This window comes from Botryllus schlosseri, chromosome 11 (genome assembly GCF_051294905.1).
Source record: "Botryllus schlosseri isolate E-star chromosome 11, Bs_hap1, whole genome shotgun sequence".
Taxonomy (NCBI): domain Eukaryota; kingdom Metazoa; phylum Chordata; class Ascidiacea; order Stolidobranchia; family Styelidae; genus Botryllus; species Botryllus schlosseri.
In genome coordinates, this window is record NC_137246.1 from 5639368 (window position 1) to 5657868 (window position 18501).

At 40.8% G+C, this 18501-nt stretch overlaps 1 non-coding gene across 1 annotated transcript; it reads left to right on the forward strand.

The window, feature by feature from the left end:
- Positions 1 to 14107: 14107 nt before the first annotated feature.
- On the forward strand, positions 14108 to 14179 carry Trnae-uuc (transfer RNA glutamic acid (anticodon UUC)). Its single transcript has one exon. It is a non-coding gene; the product is annotated as a tRNA-Glu (tRNA).
- Positions 14180 to 18501: the final 4322 nt, after the last annotated feature.

Here is an 18501-nt window from a genome sequence, read left to right on the forward strand (position 1 = left end):
ATGACCTAAATTTTCAAAAAAGAGGACAAAATCTCAAAAAAGAGGACAATAGGGCGTCCTCCGAGGACACTTTCAATAAAGTCAAAAAAGAGGACAAATCCTCTTAAAAGAGGACGTATGGTAAGCCTAATATATAGTATATTGTGTTCTTGATGCTGTGTTATTCTGGAATATAACTGAGAGTCACTAAATAACACAAACGCAAAGCAAACTTTCTTAACAAGGGGAATCAAATTATTGTAATTGGTAAGGGGCATACTAGTTTAGTGCTGAACTTCTTTTCATTCTGCCAGCGCCATACAGAGAGTGGTTCGAATTTGAAGTGCAAAGAATTCCAACCAAAGATGTTATAATGAAATGAAAAATTGTAATGTATAAAAAAAGTTACGACATTTTCAAACCCGTAAAAGAGGACACTTTCTTCAAGTTTCAATAACATACATCAAAACGGGGAATTTATACAGATAATTGTGATTCTAGTTGAGTTGAACTGTTTTTATTTAGTCAACATACGCGACAATGCCCAAAATGATTTCCGCGGGCAGCTTGTGTCGCGGTGTCCTTTTTAATCAACCTTTGCGAGAGTTCCAAGAAGACACGGTTTTCTCGTGTAGTTTGTGTCGGATCATCCCTGGGGGGCCATGTCCCAACGGTTTGGGCCCCTGATACAATAAAACGGGCGTTATAGTTTCTTATCTCTATTTCTCCCGCGAATCTTGAACCTATAACTGGCGTTTCTTGAGAATTTGTGATATTTCGGGATAATGCGTGGCGATTTGTCAGCGTCTACAATCCTTTTGCTACTAATCCACAAAATGGCGTATTCCGTTTATACGTCACAGCATTCTCTGATCGGATGTTAGTCTATTGTTCAAGAATACGAGAATCTAAGTTTATACAGCTAAACATATCGAAACTTATGAAGACGATGTAGCCTACATTGGACAAACTTTCTACAAGCATACTTCCCGGACTATTGCTACAACTATGCCTCAAAAAGCCATCTTTATAGAGACTCATATATCCTATAAATTGTATTTATAGATACCACTGACTATGCAATAGACGAGACTATGCTTATTACAAAATGAACATTTAAATACACCTCCTCTATATCTGATATGTTAATACCAGTCGCAAACATAACACAAACTCTTATATAGTCTTAGGTATGCGTTAGTTTCATTCAATGGAACTGCTGTTTGCCAATTCTTTTGTCCTAAATCTCTCGCGGACTGATATCGCAAAAGAGTGCTCTTCATTGTCATCAACGACCACTAAGGCCACTATATATAAACTCGTCCACCGCCACAACCTTTTTAGCATGTCTATGCTAAACGCCTATCTTTGATTAATCATATTTTGAATTTGTGGCATACTATTCTCCAGTGCTCAATGTGCTGGCGCATTCAATTGCTATGACACAATTTCCCCTCTCGCGGATATACGAACAGGCGTCGTACCGGTGAGCCGGTACCGGTAATTATTGACTCTCGAGATAGAACCTTAACCATACGATGTATTCTTTCATTCGCCTTATTATTACTACTTCCATCAATTCGAAACATCGCGAGATATATCAACACAATTGGTATAGATCATGGTTGGTTAGATGTAATAAGTGACTGAAAATGGAACACAGACTGCTATATTATATGGATTATTGATCTCTTGACATAACTTTTAGCTATGGTAGGGATCGCGAAAAAGCCAATGTTGGTTCACCTATCAGTATGATTGGGAATACCTATTTGTGTATCCAAGACGTCATTACCACGGACGTGGATCTGAGTGATATGAAAATAATATAATTCATTTATAAGCGAAATTTCAATTACATGAAATATACATAGCCTATATATAAACACGGAATTCATTTTCATGTCTTAAAGCGGCACTGCGCTCTTGGGCGGAGCATGGGTCGTAGCCGGATTGGTCCGGCTGGATTCTGTCATTTTTGACCGGAGCCGCTTTGGAGCCGGGTCAGTACTTTTTCTGATACGGTCGCAGTCGGATCGGAGCCGGATCAGTACTTTTTACTGAGAATAGGACAGCCTTATACCCTCTTCCATCGTCGAATCATTATAGTTAAAGTGAAACGTCTATGGAGAAACCACATGCCAAGTCCAAGTTGGCATAATTACATCAGATAAGGGTTTGGCTTGATCTTTGAGTTTTTAATTTCCTGTTTGCATTGTTTCAATCAATATTCAATGCTATTCAGTGAGTAGATAATATTATCGGAGTGTTTCGGACCGGATCACGGCCATTTCAAGAATCCGGCCTAGGAGTCGAAGCGGAGTCGGACCAGAGCTTCAGAAAACAGGATCGGAGTACGACCAGATAATTTGTCGATCCGCTCCACACTTTGCCTTCCGGATGGTCTCAAATTAAGCAACACTTAAGCATGTGACAATTGGGCATGGGGCACTTTACTATGTGTAATTGTGTATATGTAAAATTTGGAGTTATGGCCAGGAATGGCTTTGAATTGAGGATTGGGTTAGGGTTAGGTGCGGGGTTAGAATATATATAAGGGTTGATTTCGGAGGTAAGGTGCAGGTTAGGGTAAGTTTTTGCGCTGTGTAACCACATGCTAAAAAGACGCATGCTAAAGAGTCGTATGCTGATTGCTGATCTGTCGTTGTTCATCGTGCGGTGGCATGCTCATATGCCTGGCAACCGACCACCAGACATGAGGTAATCGCAATTTGTAATCGCAATTAATTCGTAATTCGCGACGGTTTAAGAAGTGCTCACTGGTCACCTCGAAATCATTAGAGATCGATCACCGGAATATACTTCATTTGTGAAAATCTTTAGCTACAGTTCCATACGTTAGCTTTTTGAGGAATATTTGTAGCTTCCAAAATGTTTTACACAATGACTTGACTTGACGGCAACCCTCTCTACCTCATGCTCTCGTGGTACTCCTGAGCAGTCCAATCATCAACCCGATTTCGAATAACTGGTCTAGCAAATGCAAACACGTTACATCAATTTTGCAATGACTGATTATCACACTTCAACAGAAGTGACTCTGCTAAGAGAGCACCCACTAATGCAGTGGTTCTTATCCTTTCTCCCTTTCGTGCCTCTTTCAAGAACTATTGGTGTTCTTGCGGCCGTATAGTAAAGATCATGGGGAAGAGGGTTAAGTCGGGTCGGAATTTCCGTTTCGGACTTCTGTATCGAAAATGTTATGGGCTTGAATCGCCCCTTAAGACCACTCCACTACTTACTCATATAAAAATTGTATGTACTATTTTTCAAACTCAAATAAGGATGCCATAATAACCTATCGGACTCGGACAAAATCCGAAAATCTCGATTGCACTGCTGCGTCGCGAGCGAGACAACGTTGCACTTGATATAATTTTGTTTTGTTTCTTCCCAAATTTCGACAAGCCTCGGACTGCAAGATCAGTTTGTTGGATATTGTTGAAAATTAGGTTGCGGGAGACTGTCCGGCAAAAAATACGCACATAAAGCACGTCACTCCCATTTGACAGGGACTGTAATAGCCACCGCATCCGCGGAAACACAGTGCTTGTTGTCGGTATATTGAGCAGGAATCGCGATAAGATTGGGTTATGCTAGTTAAAAGTTAATCTGCATTGAGTACTTTAGTGGAATACTGCTATACCACCTTTCTCCGGTGCCCTCACAGCGTCCTGGCGCCCCTCTGTCGATAACTTTGTATTTCCACCTCTACCAAATCAAAATCGCCCGTTGGGGGCGCTAGCGTCAATGTCAAGAGTCACTGCACTATAATCGGGCCGTGTCATTTCGAGAATGCTAAAACTGCCAAAATATAAAATTTAGATTGCCAAAAATGAGGCTTTTTGAAAATATAGATTTTTATGAAAGTTCTAGATAGAAATGTCAACAACTATTGAAATGAGTCTGCGTGAAGCGACAAAACAAGTGGCAACGCTAGATTCGTGAATTGAGGTCCGTGGACCCTTCGAAAGGCCGCGGTCTACCGTCCAAGGGATCTATGTAATGCGAATGAAAATCTTAGGGTCGATACCAAAAAGTCGGGTATTTAAATCTGGATTTACGATGTACTATGGATTGAGCAACCCGGTTGGTAAATGATATCCAGCAATTAGGGCTGTAGCTTAATGACTATGTCCTGTTGTCAGCGCTCGTTAATTTTGTTACCTCACGTAGCCGACACGCGCGACCCATGCTACATTTAAGTCAATGCGTATATGTAATTCCATTTACTTTCAATTTTTTAATGAAAATGTCAGCATATGGTGCAATCACTGATAGACTGTGGCCCGTTGGACAATAGGGATATAGTTTCATTGATGAACAATTGAACAAACACACTTACACGTCTTACACCGTGCAAAACGCCGAAGTCGCCAAGAAGTAGCCTAACCCTCATCCATGCGTACCATATGCATGCCTGCAAACATTCAGTCTGGTTGGAATTGAGCGAAATTTGGTGTTAGATACATCTACGCTGAGCACTGAGCAGCAACCTTACTTGTCGTACGCGTCATATCTGGATTGAAGACTTACCTAGATTGAAGCCGTACCTGCCGTACCGTTTCACCGACTTGCCCACGTACCATAGATTCAAAAGCCGAACAGTTGCGACGACGTTTGTATACCTATCTTGTAAAGATTAGTACAGGCGCCAGGTCTTGATAAATTAGCTGTTGATATAACCTGACACTAACGAGACAAGCCGTAAAGCCGTAGCGTCGTAATTGAAATTTGTCCCGGTGAATCTACGACCGCTGCGTAATCTTTGTTTTGACTCCATAAGAGTATTGAAATAAAGAACTAACATACTAAACTAGAATTGAAACCGAGGACTACTTAGCACCAAACTTTGCTTTAGACGAAACGTCTTTTAATAGCGATTTAAAATACAGTGTCGCCATTTAAGTAGTTTTTTTTTGGCCTTTTCCCTGCATATATTTGTAGAAAAATCTGCGTAAGCCGGATACATCTACCGGTACTCTTCTTTTTCTGCGAGGACTACACTAATCGAAAGATCTAGTTTATAACATCACACATAACGACCTGGAACAGTTTTAAACCCAATCTCAGAGCGGATACAGACCCAGAAAGACTTGAAACTTCCGATTGTTCGCATACGAGCAAAAGCATTGTCTGGGACTGACACAACAATACAGACCGGACCTTTTGATTGTCTAGAGTCGGAGGCATACAATCGGCTTGATCGTTTAGACAAGTTTTCAATCGTTTCTGTAAACCCAGACAAGTAAGCACTAATTCCAGCGGCTTCGAATACCGTTTATTACAATATCAGAACATATCAGTATAACTGGTGTGAGATAAGGTATAATGAGAGCGAGACCAAAATCTTTGGATCTAGTCTTCTCGACAAACATCAGTTACAAAAAAGTAGTCGAAATTATTCAGAACGAGAATACACTGCAAAATCATGCGAGCGAAATATAACAAGTGTGTTCCAAATAGGCTTCAATATCACATACGAAGATGAGGAAACCAGGCAGAAAAAATACAAGGAAACAAATAACAAAGAAATGAAAATAGATCTACCCAAAAAGAACAATTGGTTTTACATCAACATCAGAGCTGTACCGACTGAAGTTGAGGAAGAGGAAATGGAACAAGTATTGGGAAATTTGAACTGTGGTAATATTGTACAAATAGAAAGTATCAAACACCGCGACACAGGTCCCTATAACGCAGTGGTCGGGAACCTATGGCTCGTGAGCCATATATGGCTCTTTTGGGTATAAGATATGGCTCTTTCCCAAATATTTATTTTTGTACTGAATTGACAAGTATTGCAGCGAATTGTTGGTAAATTTTCATCGCGGCCAGAATAATTATTCTCGTGGCTGTATAAACATGTCTTTGAGAGGTAAAGACAATGTCGTCTTCAGGTTTAGGGGCTCGGACCCCTTCTTTTCAAAATCATCATACTTAAGTTAGTGTCACGCCGGCGGTCAATATCATTCGCGAATTCTATATGTACCAGACTCGAAACCTTGAATTGCGCGATACATTGATAAATCAAAGAGCATAGCAGACATGGCGACGCCAATTTCAAAACGCAGTTTTCAAATACGCATTGTCCTCCTGATTTACGGCGCGAAATAACTGTTGTGGATGTGACAATTGCGAACTCGAATTACAAACAACGTCATAGCTACCCACGCTCTTGATTGGTAAGTATAGCTCTGTGTAGTACCGGCGATAAAATGTAGGCGTGTAGAGCAGGGGTGGCCAACCTGTGGCCCTAAGAGGGAATTTGTGTGGCCGTAGACACGTAATTCAATTGGTATGTGTTGGCGGCAGTCGACATGCAATTTGAATTTACGAATTGACTCCCGATTTTATGAAAGATTTTGATTATTCTTGAAATTTTCTTAGCGCTGCGCGCGATTCAGTACGACTACATTTTTCGATTTTAATATAATTCCTTTGCAATCAGAGCCCTACAATACAGATGCGAACATCAGTGGAAAATATTGCCCCTCATATGGAAATGCGAACTCGGAATCACGTGCTCCTCACTATACCACCAATCCGGATGGGAGGTCAAGAAATAACAGCATACAGCAAAGTGACTAATAACAATTGGCCCACCCGAAGATGCATCATAATTTATAACTGGCTCTGAATTTTCGAAAACACCCCTACATCAACTATATGCCGGTGAATCCGATCACACGGGATGAGAAAGGATAAATGTTTGATAGTAATATGTAAAACTACTAATATCAATGACGAAATTCATTAGCGAACTTGAAAAAGTTTTCGCGCTTCGCGCGACTATGAGCCCTCCCTTCCCTAACATTACCAGTGACCACTCGCGAGTTTTGGTGCGCATAGTAAGCCTATCAATAAATAGATTAGTCCGGAGCTCACCAGGAATGAACATAGACACTTTAACCTGGTTATTTGCCGTCCAGCTCGTTCATTACGACTATGTCCTGAAATGTGGCCGTAGGCTACATGAGTAGTCGAAATGCAGCCGTGAATGGCAAAAAGGTTGGCCACCCCTGGTGTAGAGCAACGTTATGTTACCGCCGAATACTTTGAGAATTGAGAAGTCGATTAGTATTCAGATTTTCGGAATCAGTGTGACAGTCAGATTCGATTCATATCAGTTATATTAAATTCTAAGCTACTTACGATGAATTGCGTTATCAATGGTGAGGCTTGGCCCGTCTGTGCCGTGCCTCTCGTTTCGAGCTTTATTTTCGAACAATAAATACCGATTTTTACAGAGAAAATATGGCGCACACGAGGAATCTCATGTAGTGAGTTCGAATTTGTGCTATCATGACGTCACGATTTTTTAATTGTGACGTAACAGTTGATTGACATATATGGCTCTTTGGGAGTTGAGATGGAAAAAATTGGGCCAATATGGCTCTTCGGACAAAAAAGGTTCCCGACCACTGCTATAACGGGTACCGCAGCGTCGCAATCGAAGACTTAAACCTGAATAACATCCATCTTTCCTAGACATTGAGGGGACCCACTGCAAGATTTTCTTACCGCTGACAGTAGTGAAGAAATGCGCAAGGTTCTTTCAGTCCAGGCATCTGATATCGGAATGCACGAACGAAGTAGTGTGTCTGTATTCCAAAGCGACAGGACACACGCAAAACGATTGCCCACAAAAGCAATCGGATTGTCCAAAAGCACAAAGAAAAAAATAAGAATAAAAACAAGACTAGATCAGAAGTAAACCATGGCGAAATAAAAAGAAAAACGAAAAAAAAACATAATGAAATAATGGAACCTAAAAAAAAACGTAATGCGAAAAGAACTAGAATTACAAGTAGAAACTACTTACGAGGTAATAGAATCCCTGACAGAAATCCCAGAAACTAACAAATGGAAGGATATGGTCCAACAGCTCTCATCGGACGGATCTGATTCAGAATCGGAACCAAACCCGAAATCACCAGAAAAGGGGAGGAGCACACGCCAAGTCGAATCGGACCCAGAAACTAGGACACACACTTTTTTTGAGCAAGAACGTAATGATATATTAGCGACATGGAAAACTGTACCTCCTAGGAAAAGGAAGACTATTAAGAACAGAACAAGAGCGTGGAATAAACAGAAAGGAGAGTCTAGCACAAACGGGCAGTCAAAAAGATAATCCCAACCTATAAACAAATAAAATGGAGGTCGACATATAGCTTCAATTAATATCAATGGCTTAACTAGAGTATGGAAAACTTTCAGTGAATTGATGATAAGAATAAAAATCGATGTAGTTTGCGTGCAATAGATAAGATAAATAGACAGCGTCTAACGACCAGGTGCAACCTAAACAATTTCATCTTGTACGATAATAGTATTGACAATAAAGATAACTATAAAGGTAGCAGAGGTAAAACAGGATATTTTACTAAGTTACAGCAATTATTCTAAATAAAAGGCTTTCAGATCGTTCTACCATCCAACACAGCGTACATGTAGCCTACCGTACAGACTACAACGAATAATCCTGAACAACCAGGACGATTGCGTGGAGATTTGGAATCTGTACGGGTCACCTAAAGTAGGAAAAATCCTAACAGATTTCTATGAACTTCTAAGCAATAAAATCAAAAATGGTAAAAACAAGAATATAGTATGCGGTGATTTTAATATAATTCGAGACTAAGTAAACGCCCTACTTTAAATTGACGGCTGCAGGAAAGATTTGGAATGAGATTTCCAAAACAGACGGATTGATCGACATCTTCAGATCGAGGAATCCGTACAAACGTACCTACACAATTGCAAAACATAATCAACAAAAACATATTGACCGCATACATTATACCAAAGATCAGCAACAAGACGTGCATGACTTTAGATACAGTTGAACGTGCTGTCGGATCACACATACATGTGTGTTGTTAAAATGACTAATAGCCAGCAAATGAAACGACGCGGAAAAAGTGTTTGCAAAAACAAGTTTTACATCTACAACGACCTAATTACCGAGCATTAAATTGAAGAAGTATGTAACGTACACGTGAAAGAAAACAAAACATTTTGATGAGATAGCCACATGGTGGGACCTCATGAAGTTAAAATTTGAAGAAGACCTATCAAAGAGAGGTAGGGTCTTAGACAGCGGAGAAATTAGTAGAAGGATTGCTCTAAAAAAGAAGATAATTGCCGCACAGAGTGACGGGGGTGAAGAAAACTTTATGAGAGAAGAACTCAAAAAATTAGATCTAAACGAGTTCAAGAGGAGAGCTTTCCAAGCTAGAATAAAGGACGTCAAAAAAGATGAAATACCGACGAAAGAATTTTTTTAAATAGTGATAACAGCCGTGGAGAGAAAGAACATCGACGTCTTAATAAACGGCAGTGGAGAGATAGTAAGCTCTGAAAATGAGATCACCGAAGAAGTATAGTCCCACAGAATTTTATAAAAGTTTGTGGGGAACAAACAGGGTTGTAATGACTCGACTCGATGCAGACTCGACTAGCCAATTTTTGGTGACTCGACTTGACTCGAGTCATTTTCTTAAATATGAAAATTGACTCGACTCGACTCGGACCAAGTCATATGACTCGAGACTGGGTCTACCAAGACAGGCATTTCATTGTAATTTTGAAAAAAAAGTATAGTTATCGCACTATTATTATTTCGTTCATCAGTACTGATACTTGAAAATGCTACCAGAAGCTTTTCATATTAGGAAAATTAGTATATTATGAATGCGAAGCATTCGATATCACCGAGCAGAGTGGTAAAAACAGTCAACACAAGGACTTGGACTCGGACTCGAGTCAAAACCCTATGACTCGGTCTTGACACACTACACCGTGACTTGGACTCGGACTTGACTCTGTGATTAATTTAAAATGACTGGACTTGACTCAAGTCAAAATTGAAAAAGTGAGATTGACTTGTGACTCGGAACCTTGTGACTTGGTTACAACCATGGGATCAAATGCAATAACTAATTAGACAATGCTAAAACGGTTCGTCAACGAATTAGAAAATAACCAAATATCAGATAAACGGATATGATATTTAATGAGCCAATTGATGAGAAAGAAATTAAAGCCGCGATAAGCAGTATGGAAAACGGTGAATCACCGGGATCCGATGGCCTACCCGCAGAATTTTATAAAACGTTCTGGAGGACGATTAAATCTGAATTATAAGACGTTTTAAGCAACACTTTCCTTTTTAAATCAGCTTGCGAGTCTTGGAATAAAGGCCTAGTAAAGTTTATATGTAAAAAAGAAGATGCCAAGGATCTGAGAAATTATAGCTCTATTACTTTGTTAAACACCGATTATAAAATTATGTCACAAACAATAGAACGAGACTCACCAACGTACTACCGAGCATAAAATTTAACACGCAGAAATGCAATTTCAAAAGCAGTAATATCTTCGACGCTGCGCTAAATATAAAAACAAGTGTAGGATACGCGACGGAAGAAGGTGATGAGTCTTGACCAAGATAAGGCGTTCGATTTGGTCAATCATGAATTCATGATGAACTTGAAGGATCGCCTGAACCTAGGCAAAAACATTTGCGGATACATTAGCAAGACGTATACAAATCTGCCACGAGCAGTGTTGTTATAAACGGAAAAATCTCAGAAGAGATAAAACTTGAGTGAGGTATCAGGCAGGGCTGCCCAATGAGCATGGCTCTTTATGCAATTGTGGCAGACCCCCTGGCCAGATGCATAATGAATGTTGATGGGATCAGCGGCATAAAATGGGAAACCATACGTTGAAAATCCAACATTATGACGATGACCTCACTGCTTTAGTGACAAATACCGAACCTATCAAAAGAATATTCAAAAAATGCAATGATTTCCAAGAGGCAACCGGACAGAAAATTAATAAAAGCAAAACACAACTGCTCCCGGTAACACCGGTAGCAAGATACATAATTGAAAACTCAGCATCCAAAGAATTTAGTAGAAACCAGATCAAGATACTGGCATATCTAATAGAGAAAAATAATGAACAAGAGATGTGGAATAAAATTAGAGACAAGGTCAGAAAAGTGTTGAACATGTGCAAATGCCGCAGACTCACTTGGCATATGCCAAAAATAACACTATAATGCATGAGAAACCCTTGAACCAATGGTATATAAATCATTTCCTTGAACAGATAAATAAATAGCCTCAATGCAGAATTTTGCGATACTATCCCAAAATCCCCATTATCATGCAGATGTTAGATATGATCGAGCTTCGGACTTGACTATAGGTGACCTTACTGAAGGCCGTATCGCGTCTCCGACGTCCAAGCATCTCGATGGTGCATAGACGGAAAAGAACATCAACTCTCTTCTAAATTCATGCAGTCGTTATTTAGTTGCCTAAACGACATTGTTTCGTGGTGTAACGGGCCAGCACCGTAACTGCCGCACCCCAAACCCCCCAATGGGGAGGGGGCGAGCTCGAAGGGGGCCCAAAATTATTTCGTAAATTAGCATAAATCATAGAGTATTTTTTGAGAATTTATGCAATTTTTTCAAAACTTTTTCGCGCGTTGCGCGAATTGAAGTAGCCAATCATTTTTATTATTGGGCATTGGGCCATTACCGCGCCACGACCCTCCAATACATACAATCAAGTTTCAGGCCATATAGCATGCGACTCCAAGAAGTGTACCAGAACGATCGGCAGCGTGACAACCTTGGCCGAGAAGGTCTATGCCCTTATGCTGACCGAAGACTTCGTTGTATATACAAAATACATACAGGTTTAATTGTCCATAGGCGCCTAAATGACTGGCGCCGAATGTCCCTGTCTTTGCAATCTGAACCTCTCAAGACAAATACCATCCCGCTGGGAAAAATTTTATGCCGGTGAAGAAATACCAATTTGAAATCGTGTGCGTCTCTTAGTTTAGAAGCCTAGGCTACGTTTGGGCGATTCGATATTTTTTGATATAGTAGACTAGGGGGCGCAGACTAGATGACCTCATGGGGCCGTATCGCAACTCCGTCGCCAAAGCATCTCGATGGTGCAGGCGAGAAAGAATATCATCTCTCTCTCTCTCTCTCTCTCTCTCTGGAAGTTACGAAATAACATCATGTAACGAAGTCATATCGACGGGTCCACCCGCCCGAAGATGTTTAATTATTATTTGCGGGCCCTTCCGTTTAAAAGACACTTCACTCAGCTCTACCGGTAAATCTAATTACGTGAGTAGAGAGGACAATAAATTGATAGCATAATATATATGCAATCGCCGATCTGATTGACCGATTTTATCATAAATTATCGAAAATTTTCGCGCCTGGCGCTGGCTCACAATACAGTACAGATGATTTCGTGACAAACGCGAACAACGTGATGGGAGGGTCGTTTTATCACCCTCAGGGAGCCCAAGACCAACGTTTTTTGGGGCCTGACGAGGTGCTGTGTCGTTCCTGCCAACGGATATACGCCCGAAGATGTTTAATTATTTGAGTGGTCCTACCTTTTCAAACACACCTCACTCAGCTCTACCGGCAAATCTGATTACGTGAGCAGAGAGAAGATAAAAATAGATAACAATATATATGCAATTCCCGATCATACTGACCGATTCAATCATGAATTCTTGAAATTTTCCGCGCTTGGCGCGCTTAAGCGACAAAAGCTGATTCACTAAACAAATTCCCAATGAAATGATAAATAGCGCTAAACAGTGTATCGCCGGAGGGGGGTCTGGGGGCGAAGCCCCCCAGAAGTTCGATCTATACCCCTATGGGGGGCCCAAGACCAAAGTTTTGGGGGAGGCCTGACGAAGTGCTGTAACGGGCAATACATATACCCACAGCTCAACACGTCGTGACGTCTGACATGATGTGTGCAATTCAAGGTGCAGTGCAGTTGAACTCTATATCCATTCCCCATCCCATATACGGGACCGCACAGATGGTTAATGATCGGTGATAGCTAAAAACCAATGGCATTTCTGGAATCTGCGTACAAAAATTAGCTATAAACAGTAAACAGTATCAAGCCAAACAAATATTTCATCACATTTTATTACGGTGTGATATCATCAGCGGATCTGCTATATCTATTTACCTGCGATGCAATGAACAGATAAAAGGACGTCGAAACACTGCAATATATCTTATATTGCCCGATCGTCATCTTTCGGCTGCCTCTCTCATACAGTTAGCTTTGCTCTTTTAATTCATCATACTGGATGTATTTTCAAAAGATCTAACAACGATCTACACATGGGAACGAGTGCGTGTAGGTAAGATACGTTTACGGCAGGGGTGGCCAACTTTACAGCCAAAGGGCCATGTTCAGGCCGTGTTATTTTTGGCATATGCCAAAACTGCCAAAAATAACTTATTTTTGGCATTTTTCGATTTTTATTTTTGGCAGTTTTGGCATCGTCCTCTAAATAGATAGTTTCAGCCTCGAATTAGTCACAAAAACGCTTTATTTGGGCTAGTTTGTCAAAAGACACCACAAAATGTGCAGCATCCACGTATAATCAGTGCCAACAAACAATAAGAAGAAGAAAAAAGCTAACGATTTCATAGGTTAATAATATCAAACGAAACCACAAAATGTGCATTATCCATCGGAATCGGTGCCAATAAGCAAAAAATAAGAAAGAAAAGCCTAACAAACACGCTCAACAGCTGATTGTTACAGCTGTTGAATAGACATAAATCGTTTGCACTGTAACAGTGCTTCCAAACTCAGGTCAGCTAAGTTTCTCCTAAATTCATTTCTTGCCCAGCGAATCTGGGAAATATCGGCTTCAACAGTAGCCGTTGAGGGGCAGAATCTTGCCAGTCATCCACAAAAGGTTTTCAGAGCTTCAAAATCTTTGGAGGGCCGAACCGGCTTCCATGCATCATGAAAAGAGATCACTTCGACAGTGCCATCGATCTCATCGCGGAAAGAATTTTCTTCCCGATCCTTTTCCCAGGACTTAATATTACTAATTTCGGAAATTACCTCGCGGGCCACATGTGGCCCGCGTGCCACGGGTTGGCCGCCCCTGGTATACGGTATGCAGTACTCGCTACTAAAGGTATAGTAATATTGATCTAGGAATGTAGAGGCAGGCATGATCTGAAAATTGATTTCATCTCGATCTGTGTCGATGCACATCGCACAACGCCTCCCAGATGGTCTAGGGGTCAGGATTCCTGGCTTTCACCCAGGCGGCCCGGGTTCGATTCCCGGTCTGGGAAGCTTTTGTAACTGCATAAAACATTGTAGATCAGTGATTCTCAGTTGTTTTGACCTTGCAGACCGGTAAAACATCAAAATAGGCGATGTGGACAGCAGGCGAGCCTTTAGTAATCACAATTATCTCACATTGTAATTACAAAAATTGTGCATGCAATATTGGAAACTTCCTTTACTGCTGCATTTTGGTATTATAGATAGTTCTGTGGACGTTTCTTCAAGGCGGAGCGGCGTTGAAAACCACTAATATGATTAGATTATTGTTATATTTCTTTTAAAAGAAATGCGAGTTTGCTGTTTGTTAGCCTCCATTCTACTGCTAAATTTCGCTAAGGTTAGGCTTACCATACGTCCTAACATCCTTTTAAGAGGATTTGTCCTCTTTTTTGACTTTTTTGAAAGTGTCCTCGGAGGACGCCCTTTTGTCCTCTTTTTTTTTTTTAGTCATCCACCTGGCAATGTGGAGAGAAAAACGGTATTTTGAGCTCTGAGCGGGTAAGATGACCTTTTTTTTTAGTCAGCCGATCACAAAGTGGTAAAAGTTAACCGGTTTTCGAGAATTTCACTCCGGTTTTGCAAGTTGCAAATTTCTGAAAAAGTGTCCTCTTTTTTGATTTCCAAAATATGGTAAGCCTAGCTAAGGTGTACTTTCGAAAGTTATTCAACTGTGTCTAAACGTCTTATAGTGGTCAGTTTCACATACATCCTTTCCAAAACTAGTCTTTGACAAATTTTTAATTCAAATGGTTTCGTACAACACTTCAAGCGTTGTGCATAAGGTATCCTATAACTTCAAAGCAGGCCGTGAATTTTGTATTACGACACCGTGCAGACAAATATGTCAGAAATTAATTTAATATTTGAGGTTTCATTTTGCTAATGGACAATGTTTAGCATTTTGGAATTTAGATATAAAAGTAAAATATATTTGGCGGACTGGCCGTTGAGAACAACTGTCGTAGACCTTATACTAACGCGCCGCATATTTGGTATCGATTCGTGGAACCTTGCAACTATCATACTTGATTAGAACCGCCGATTAGTAACTAATCTTGAACAAAAAGAGGGAAAGACTACCCTTTCCAGTATAAATATGCAACAGAAAAAGAAACACGGCATGAATTATTGTCATTTTAATGCAGTACTTATCAAACTTTTTTCGACACGTGCCTTGATGATAGTGAAAATTTTCGCGTCTCCCTTGTCGTTATATGAAGACGTAACAAGGACTTACGCGTGGAAACGAGTGAGCGCAGTAGCGCAGGCAATAGGAAAAGAGAGCGAGAATCTTTATTCGTCTACACGACATATCAACATCACACAACAAAAACGTAACACAGTGAAATGCGACTTGTGAGGTAGACGGGAGGCTCGCTATGACAAAGTCTTCAGAGCCGAGCCACCCAGGACAGGAGCAGTTATCGCGGTTGATAACTAATAAATAAAAAAACAAAAGCTAGGGAACGAAAGGAAAAACAACACCGAGTATCATGGAGCAAAGCAAAATATAACGCAAACACAATTGAGCGGTAGTTAGAGATAAGAGAATGAAAACATTGTTTTCAAATGCACTAGAGTCTATCTAAATTACGGAGATTAGGTGGTAGCTTATTCCAAATATTGACGCCAAAAAACAGTGTTGGGATGACTCGAGTCACCGTTTTCGTATGACTTGACTTGACTCGAGTCACTTTGCTAAAATGACTTAACATGACTTGACTCGGCGTATCAGAAATGAGGATTGACTCGTGACTCGGAGCAAAATTCACGAGTCAATTTCAAGTCACCAAGTAATCGGTGTCGATAAAAATCATTGTATCTTGCATATGTTCGGATTGTTCGCGAAACGCTGGTGTAACCCGTGAGAGCGACCAATCATTCAATGATCGTGCGTTTCACTGAGAATGCATTGCTCTCTCACAAATAAATTGACCGCAAACGAAGTGGTCGAAGCTTACAACTTACGTTGTCGTAAACTAGTATAGCACAGTAAAGTAATTTAATAGCAAAATGCCTATTTATGTTCTCTGTTTTTGCCTTATCCAAACCTCTTGTTTTATTGAAATTGAATTCGAATATAGTTTATAGTCTTCGGCCATTGGTGCAGGCTCGACTTGTATCATATAAATTTGTATATGGGTAATGTATTGCATCTTATCGATTCGTGTCTCTATATTCTCTAGTTTGGCTGCTAACTATAAACTGATCGAGGCTTTGGAATTACTTACGTAGTTTAGCAGTTCTACGTATATGTGAGCGATACAGCGCTTTCTTGCGTGTACGTACATATAACTCTATATTCGTTCATCGGTTCAAAATCAATGACCACTCAATCTGTATTTTAGACAGCTAGCAAAATGCAATGACGTAACTATGCCTCATACTTCGAAAAAGCAACTTGACTTGAATTGTGACTTGACTCGTGACTTGACTTGACTTGACTGACTTGACTCGAGTCAGCTCTAAAAATCGAGTGACTTGACTTGATTCGAGTCACCTTCGAAAATCGATTGACTTGACTTGACTCGAGTCAAAATGTGCAATGACTCGTAATGACTCGTGACTCGAAGGTAGTGACTTGATCCCAACACTGCAAAAAAAACTGATTGAATTTTTGCGCTGGACTGGTAGAGTGGTGTTGCACAGACAGATACAAAGTTTGAAGAAAATCTGGTATGATGTTAGTGGGTATCTGAAGTTATGTTGAACGGATTACCAAAATATAGTGGCCGTTCACCCTGGTGATAGCTAATATGATATTCATAAATTTCATGACCTCAAATTTGAAAATGTCTTCCATTTTAAATATTCCAACGCTTCGACACATCATATCACAATTTCCATATCTAGATTTCCGACGGAGAATCCGTATGGTTCGGTTTTGCGAGACTTGCAATTCCAGCAGATGCTTTTTTTCGCAGCAGGTCCCCACACTAAGATCGCATTATGGGATAGCAGTGAATTATGGGGGAGATAGTGTATTGGTTTCGATAAGCGCCCACCAATCTGACGGATCGGATTCGATTCCCTTCAGAGGTTTATCTGGGCCCCTCTTTCCCCGCCGTTGCCGTTCTTACGGCGACAAAAAAAGCCCAGTAAAAGACCCGACGAAAGAAAGCACTCACGAGGAATGGAAAGCACTAGTAGAAAGGGCCGCGGCTTCAAAAAAGATCAACATCGAAAATAACTGTGACGTCGGGCACTCCAGGCCGAGGTGGATATTAGAGTTAAGGATCGCCACTGATGCGTGTCGTTCGACATCCTCCTATCTGTTCATGACATCGCATTGTGTCTTATCGCATTGTACATTGTGTGTGACTTGTTCAGATGAAAAATATAACCCAACGATGTTATCGCCAATGGCATATTAGACTGATCGAAGAGTTTGACGAGGAATTACGTCTACGGTATGCAGTATTATCTACCATCGTCGTCGGCTACTACTATCGATTGTAGATTGTAGAAGCGCATTCAATGTAGGTCTACTGTACTTGTTCGGGCTAACTCGCTAACGTACATTGCTTCAGGCATGAATTGAAAATTGGTCTTAGCTTGATCGGACATCGTCTCCCAGGTGATGATTCCTGACTCTCGCCCAGGCGGCCCGGGTTCGATAACCCTAACCCAACTCTCAGCCCAAACCATCCACCGCACCAATAAAGTATAAAAATAACGACTACAAAACTTAATATGAACAATACACGCATAGGAGCGCCAGCTAAGTATTTCTACCTAGCCACAACTTACGTCGGACACAGGTTACAAGTCTAGCAGGTTTACCAGCAGACGATACACGCCTTTTCTATCGTGTAGTAGATTGCTGTTCCTTAACCTGCCGTTTATTCGGCGACTGTATGTGTATATACTCTTAGTGTCGATAAGGCCGTTTGGATGTCTTAGTCAAAGATAGTGGTTCTGAACCTTGGGGTCGTTTGCCCTTTTCTAGGGATCGCGAAGATGTTGAAATTATAATCATCTTCTAACATAGGTCGTGAGTAAGTCTGGGAAAAGGTGCGCGCTTACCATTTGTTTGGTATTCAGCCCACCAAATTTTGAGGTGGGCCCAGTGGCGTTAGGAGCATATGCTGCCGCCCCTGGCTTTCTTTTAAAATGCCCCAAAAATTTTGAAATAGTTTCAATCTTTTCAATTATGTTTACTGGAAATCGTGTTTTGTTTCAGTACTTCTGTAGTGTTGACTAAAAGGTAGGTCATCACCTCACATGCCCCCATGCGGCCCGCCGCCCATGGCGCAGACGATCCATAAGAGTCAAGTGTCTACTACGCCACCGGGTGGGTATCGGAACACTTTCAAATTGTAAACGG